Genomic DNA, 8,168 nt, shown 5'->3' on the forward strand with positions numbered 1-8,168 from the left:
TTCTTGTGTCCTGCTGTCACATAAGAGACACAGGCTCACAGAAGGGTCCAGTAAAGGAGTCTCTCATCTTCTTAGGGCCAGACAGGTTGTTGAAGTTTGCTGTGGATATCAGGACTTTGTCACAAACTTTGAAGGATGGTTCTTTATGAGTCTTGTCCCATCTCTCTTTGTTATAAGAGGTAGCATCTGTTATGCATTGTTCAGCATGTTTTCTTGCTTTCTCAAAGATTTTTCCATAGGCAAGAGCAGTAGGATGAATGTCTACAGAGTCTTGTTTCAAGAAATTTCTGGGAAGGTTTGGGATCCAGCCTTTCTCCAGGATGGCAGGAGGTTTTCCAGTGGTTAAATGTGTGCTGGTGCAATATGCTAGCTCAAGGATTGGTAGAAGTGAAACCCAGTCATGAGTGTATCCATCATTGTCTTTGAATTCTAGTCCATAGGCACAAAATCTCCTGATCATATCCTCAAGTGTTTGGATCATCCTTTCAGCTAGACCATCAGTCTGGGGGTGGTAAGCAGTCTGGGGGTGGTAAGCAGTCTGGGGGTGGTAAGCAGTAGAAAAGGAGAGTTTTGTTCCTAGCATACTATGCAAGCCAGTCCAGAATTCAGATGTGAATTTAGGATCTCTGTCAGAGATGATGATTCTGGGGATGCCAGTTCTGGGCATCACTCTGTTCCAAAACAGTATGGCAGTGTCCATTGCAGAGTCATCCTTGAAGCAGGGCACAAATATTGGAGTCTTGGAGTATCTGTCCACTATTACCAGACAAGCATTGAAACTAGCAGCTCCTCCAGGGGATAAGGAATTTACCCAATCCATGTTAATCACATTGCATGGCTTTGGGGGTTCTTCAATTTTCATGAGCAGTCCAAATCTCTTGCCTGTGGCTTTATTTGCTTTCTGGCATCTATCACATGAAGAGCAGTATTCACTAGTGTCTTGTCTCCAATTAGCCCACCAGGCAGTATCAGCTACTTTATCCAAAGTCCTGTCTTCAGAGAAATGACCAGAGTAGACACTGTCATGGCATTCATGCAAGATGGTGTTAATGCTGCCTTTGTCAGCTAGGACCAGCACAGAATTGTGTTTTTCTTTGAAGTAGATGAGGCCATCAAACAATGAGAATCTTCCTTCATCATATAACTTTCTCCAAGGTTCTTGTAGAGAGTTTCTCAGTTGGGAATCTCTGGCATCCTTCAGCAAAAGCTCAGACAAGATAGTAGTGTTCTTATCTTGTTGGTAATCTTCTCTTACTGAGTCAAAGAATTCATTCTTGAAGGTGGAGACATATATGCCCATGATGGGGAATCTATCATCATCTTTGTCTTCTGGGTCATAAGCAGGGTTACTTGGATCATTTGGAAAAGCCCATCTGCTAAGTCTATCAGCATTCTTGTGAATATTCCCATCTCTGTGGATTATGGTCATGTTGCCTCTGTATTCCTGAATAGCAATCTGCCACCTAAGCATATGTCTGTTGGGAGTCTTCATGTTCAGCAGTGATCTCAAAGCTGTGCAATCTGTTACAACATGGAAGACACTGCCATCTAAGTAGTAATGGAGTTTTTCCAAGGCCCAAACCAGACATAAGCATTCAAGTTGGCTAGCACCATATCTTGTTTCACTGTCCTTCAGTTTTCTGGATATGAAAACAATAGGCCCTTCTTTTCTCACTCCATCAATGACTTGGACTTGATGTAAAGCAGCACCTAGACCAGTCATGCTGGCATCAACATATAGTGTGAAAGGATGGGCCCAGTCTGGAAACAGTAGCAAGGGAGCTGTGGTCAGTTTTTCCTTCAACAAGTTGTATGCCACTATCCTATGGTGAGTCATCTCATATATGAAATCTATCCTGGTGAGCTCAGTAAGAGTTTTTGCTATCTCACCAAACTTCTCAATATGCTGTCTGTAGTAACCAGCAAAAACAAGAAAAGATTGCATTTCTTTCCTACTACCAGGCACAGGCTTTTGGAGGACAGCAGCTACTTTGTTCTCATCTATTCCTATAGCAATTCCAGAAACAAGATGGCCTAGAGCTTTGATCTGGTCAAATCCAAAGTTACACCTATTCAGGGAGATCTTCATGCTCATGTTGATGACAACTTTAAGTATCCTGTTTATCCAAGTGAGGTGTTCTTCCCAAGTGTTAGACATAATGATGATATCATCAATGTAGATAATGACCCACTTCTCATCACTCTCATTTCTGAACTCAATGTCCATCATCCTCTGGAAATGAGAGGGGGCATTCTTGATTCCAAAGGGCATCCTCAGATATTCATAGATTCCTTTGTGCATAATGATTCTGAGCAGGTGTCTTGAGTCCTCTGCAATGAAATTCTGATGAAAGCCTTTAAGTACATCCATGCTAGTCAGGAATTCAGCTTTTGCCAGATTGTTCAGAGTCTCACTGATTTTGGGAATGGGATATCTGTCTGAAGCAGTGTAGGAGTTTAGAGCTCTGAAATCTCCTACCATTCTGGACTTCCCATTATGCCAGGCAATGATAACAGAAGTTGTCAGGGCGGGTCTCTATTGTGGCCGCGCCCTGAATATAAACCTTAGTTATGATCTAAGGTTTCAGCTGATCTCAGCTGTCACGACGTCAGTCGGAGCTCGACTTGGCCGCAGCGCAAGGAGGAAAAGCCGCGCCTCCGTCTGGAGGGGCTGGTTGAGCGTATACAACCAAAGTCCAAGGGACTCGAAGTTTTGGTCCTTTCTAGGACAGGAAAGAGATAAAAGGGAAAAGGCCCAACTTACCTAGTGGAACTGGGAGTCGGGTCGAGTGCGGAAAGGATGGAAAGAGAAAGAGATGGATCGAGTAAAAACCCCAATTGTTGTGTTCAGCGTGAGTAGTCGAATGCAACAATGGAAGCGGGTGTGGTAACTGATCTGGGGGAACTTCTTGGTAGGAAGGTTCCCCAGTACTTATACCCCAGCGGTGCTGGGCTGACTTGTGGTCCAATGACCACTGGTCTTGTTCTACGATCTGTCCACCTGGGAATTCGTTTAGAAGATCCCAGGTAATATTCACTTGCTCACTCGAGGCCAATGCCCGAGCCCCTTGGAACCAAGGTGCTTATGTAGCAGGTTTAGTGTTCTTACCTGTCTGCAGACCGTCAGCGCTTGCGACGGTCCATGGTTTGTCGACGTCTGATTTGTCTTCTGGACTAGTAGGCGGCTGACAGGAGTGGTGATCTCAACTACTTCATTATGGCCAACTTTCCTTGGAACATTCAGGTTCACCAGCTCTTCAATATGTTGTTCAAGAGCTTCTCTGCTTTTGGGGCTGGCAGGATAAGGAGGTCTTCTAAGAAGAGGAGGATAAGGTCTTTCAGTAGTCAACTTGAGATGAACTTCATGACCTTTAATGGCACCAGGGGGCTGGTTGGTGTTGGAGAAGGCAAGTTTGTTATTATAAAGGACTTCAAACAGCTTCTCTTTCTGCTCAATGGTTAACTTATCACTGAACTTGGCTTCACAGAGTTCTTCTGCTATAAATTGCTGCAGTTGAGGATGGGACTTCTTTACAGCAGAAATTTCATTGGAAGGACTCATTTTCTCCAGATGATGAGATTTAAAGCTGAATTTCTTCCTCTTGTTCTCATTTCCAATGGTAAAGAATCTTTCTTTGCTGTTTGTAATATCAAAACCATCAAGAGACATGTAATCATTCCCAAGGATAAGGTAGTTTATTCTTGCATTTTTCATAACTACAAATTCTGCTAGAATTCTAATGGAACCTCTAGTGTTGAAAAGACGACCGGAGAGCAGATGAGGACTCGAGGAAAAAAGCTCGAGTGAGGTTTGAGGCCTAGAGGAGAAAAGCTCGAGTGAGGTTTGAGGCCTAGAGGAGAAAAGCTCTGAGGCAACCAAAAAGGAGAAGGAACCCCAGAGAGGGGTCAAGCTGCTAGCTGTGAGGAGGAAAAAGGCTCCTCACTACAAGAGACTCACTGGTCTCAGGGAAAAGCGCGCAGGAGCTGATGGAGTTTTGATTATCCAGATGAGCAGACTTTGTAGCTATTACAACTGAGTGACAAGTTGTGGGCAGAAGGTGAACAAGCATATTCATCTGGAGGGAGGAAAAAGGAGTGACAGATGTGTGACAGGGAGAGAAATGGACCCTGGGCTGTTGCAGTTTCAACATTTAGCACCAGGGAAAATGTGATGACAGCTGGTGGCAGGTGACATTGAGTAAAACATGTTCAGACACCTGAGCTACTGTGGCAAGACTCCACTATCAAAACAATGGCCCCTTTGTGGTCATTGGGGAGTCCCACTCAATGGGTTTTGGAGTATGATTGGAGACTGAACAAGAGTCTTCTTCACATCACATGCCCTCAGGTGACCTCAATTTTTCCCTGGTGTAGTGTGAGGGAAAATTGAAGCCATTTCTATTATGCCCATTGGCTGTAATTGATCACTACAGCTGTGGAATTTAGCATGATTGATTGGCATGAGTTTGTTTTCCCATTCTGGTATTATAGAATCTAGCAATTTGTTGCTGATGATTGAACAAGAAGCTACACTATCAAGAAGACATGAGTGTTCTCTGGATTCAATGAGGACAGTAGTGAGATTAGCTTTTCCAGTAAGATGAGCTTTTCCTCTATCAGGTTTACATTTCATGAGTCTGGCATCCTCTATATGAGAAAACTGACAGGATTTGTCCCAGGTCTGTGGTTGATGGGTTTCAGCTTGGATTTCAGCAATGGAGAAGTCTTGACTTATCTCACATTCTACAGCATGAGGTCCAAAATCAAAATCAACCAATGGATCAAAGTTGCCACCATTTCCATTGTCCATGGCAAGGATCATGTGGTTGGTTCTATGGTTCTCTTTTTCTTCATCTAGTTCAGATTCAGACTTTTGCTGCTCACCTTGATCTTCTCCATTATCACTCTTGGCATCATCATCATCATCCATTCCTACATTGTTTATCCTGTTCTTCTTCTTAGGGCATTCCCTGGAGAAGTGGCCAGTTTGTTTGCAGAAATGACATATAAGTTTGTCCTTGTCAGGGGCAGAGACAGGATTTCTTTTTGAGGAGGACTCAGTTGGCTTATCAGCCTTCTCAGGAGTAGGATTATTTCTCCATTGGGATCTGTTTGGGGCATTATAACTGTTTTTCATAGGCTTGCTCCTTTTCATGACTCTGTCTATGACTTCCTCAGAAATTATAACCATGTCCTCAAAGCTCATTTCAGTAGCTTCTCTCTTGTATCTGCTTTTAACAGCATGTTCAAGATTTGGAAGGCATTGCTTCAGGATCTTTTCACAAATGAAATACTCACTCAGATCAGGTTGATAAGCTTTCAGTCTTTCTCTCTGAGTACCAAACCATTTATGAATTCTTTTTCCATCATAAGCAAAGTGATCACTTTCAAACTCCTGTTGCATTTTCCATTTCCAGTTCTCAGCACCACACTTATTTCTGATGGCATTCTTCCACCAAGCCCAAGATTTGTTCCCACACTTGTCTCTGATTCCAAGGTACCAGTTTCTAGCAGTGTCAGTCAAGATGATTTTCAGTCTACTGATTATCATATGGTCCAACATTAAATAGTCCCTGACAAGTATATCAGTGTTCTTGATCCATAGCTCATGATTGTAAGGCAATTCTCCTGAGAACTTCTCCCAGTCACTGTTTTTTGGTATCCCTTTCCACAGCTCTTTCCTCATATCAAATTCAATTGGTCCATGATCAATGTAAGGGAATTCATCATTGGAAAATGAACTGTTATGATTATTGGCTGGGTTAGAGAAGTTGGGTTTCTCTGATTGGTGAGAGTCTGGTTGAGGGGTATTGTCCATGGCAGGAGGTGGTCTGTGAGAAGCAAAATGAGCAGGATCTCTCAAATTTTCCTGGTGATGTTGGCCTTGACTCTGGGCATTGAGTACTGGATTATTATAGTTGAGATGAGGAGGGAAGTCTCTGTCAGCAGGTCCAATCAATTTCTCTAACTTGGTGTTGGTGCTCTTTACTACAGAAGAAATGTCACAGAGTATTCTTTTGGTCTGCTCAAATCTATTGTGACCATTAGTTTGAAGGTCACACATTTGATTTTCTAAAGAGGAAAGTTTGTGATACATTTTATCTTCCATCTCATCCAGATTCTTACCAAGTGAGTATATGTTGGAATGGCATTGGGTTTCATTGACTAGAATGAGGTCTTGCACTCCTTCTAGTTTCTCCTGAACACCTTCTAGCTTTTCTTCAAGGAGTTTTTTCAATTGTTCAAAATCACTGGAATTCACATTAGGTCTCTCTTTGGCACAGTCTCTTATTTGATTCAGGAATTGGTCAAGCTAGTGGGGCATGAATTCCTCTCTAAAGATATCAATTATGGAAACATTGAGGACTTCTTTGAAGTTTTGGACACAAGACTCTAAGAGAGTTGCAGGGATTGTCTCCACAGTGCCAGAGAGTTCAGAAAGAAATTTAGAGAACAATGAATGTAATTTTGCTTCTAACAAAATAGGGCCATTGTTAGACAAATCATTATTAAGATTACTAAGAAAATTTTCTCTGCTGGATTGACTAGAAAGATTATCAAGGTCTAAGCTTAAACCCATGGGAGAGGCTGAACTTATTGGTGAAAACCTCTGCCTCTCCCTCTCCCTCTGCCGCGGCCTCTCCCGTTGGACCTGGTCAACCTCATCAAAAACTCCCCGACGTTGATAATCCTGTGGGTATTCGCCAGGGGCGGGTTCCAGTTCCTCCCGGATCCTCTTGAGCCGTGAAAATGGGACTGATGTTGGTAATCCCCGCGCTGACCTCCCCACTGATGATAATGGAATTGAGGTTGATGGTAAGGCGCGTTGGGGCGTTGGTAGGGATGATGGCGCGGCGCTTGGGTCCCATCTAGCTGTGTAGAAGCTGGTGGGAGTCTCGCCATTTGCTGCTGTTGCGGCGGGGGTGGCGGCGGCATTAGATGAGCCTGATGGTCGTATGGGGGCGGCATTGGCGCTTGGGGCGCGTAAGGGGGGGTAGGACCCTGGTAGCCGGTCTCTTGCGCTTGGTGTTGCGAACCTGGAGGCTCTGGTGTTGGCGTAGCTATTAAAGGTTGGTGGCCTTGGTGTGGGGCTAGAACTAGGCTCGTGTTGGTCTGCGCGGTTGTTATTGGCGGTGCTCTGGGCTCGGCGTCGAGAATCTGCTGGTATAACATCCTCTTTAGGACGTTGAGGTCCTCTCTGGGGATCCAGTCCTGGCTGAGACGGATAGATTCTTCTCTCCCCACAATATCTTCCATCATCTCTTGGGTCGTAGCGGCCTGAGAGAGGAGGCGCCTCTGAGCTCGAGTGTTCTGCGCCTCCTGAGCGTGGACAAATAGTTTGTATTGCTCGTTGAGGAGATTGACTAAGTACAAGATCTCTTGGTCTTCTAGAGTAAGCTCCATCGGTCCAGAGGAGTCTTGCGGTACCTGGTTCTGAGCTTGGGGAACCAGGGATAGATCTGGCGGCGCTCCCGGTCGTAAAACCTCTGGGTTGGTAGGCTGGGGGGAGGGATGAGTTCTGGCTGGAATCATCTGCTCCCTCTCCATGGGTCGCGGTGTGGTAGACGGAAAAGTGAAAAATCAAAAGTTTTTTCTCATACATATATTTACTCACAATACGCCTCAAGATACCATCAAACAGACCTCAGAAATGGATTCTACGGCCAATTTTACCCCCAGTCACCACTGGAAGCATCACCTGAACCCCGCTGGATTGGAACGTACAATTCTTTGGACACTGGACACCCATCACACGTTCAACATACCCAGTCACCAGCCCGTCACAAGCCTCAAGTCAAAGATCACACCATTATGCTTATACACATCACAGGATACAAAAATACATCTCCCCATCAGACTAAAGTCATTACATATTATCAAGTACTCTTCTATTTCCATATTATGATGTCATCACACACTGACTCTGCAGCCTCAGACTTCATTTATGCACCCCCTGCATTCACCTGTCAACTCATGCAGTCTACTGTCACTTTACGCAGCCTTCATGCGGCCCTACTGCATTCTTATGACATCATTTATGTACCCCTGACACATCATGACATCATTTATGTACCCCTGACACATTATGACATCATTTGTATCTACTCTCACCAGCTAAAATCCCTCACCCCATTGTCTAGATTATTTGAAACCCTAACCCACAAGCC

This window comes from Puccinia triticina, chromosome 12A (assembly GCF_026914185.1).
Source record: "Puccinia triticina chromosome 12A, complete sequence".
Taxonomy (NCBI): Eukaryota; Fungi; Basidiomycota; class Pucciniomycetes; order Pucciniales; family Pucciniaceae; genus Puccinia; species Puccinia triticina.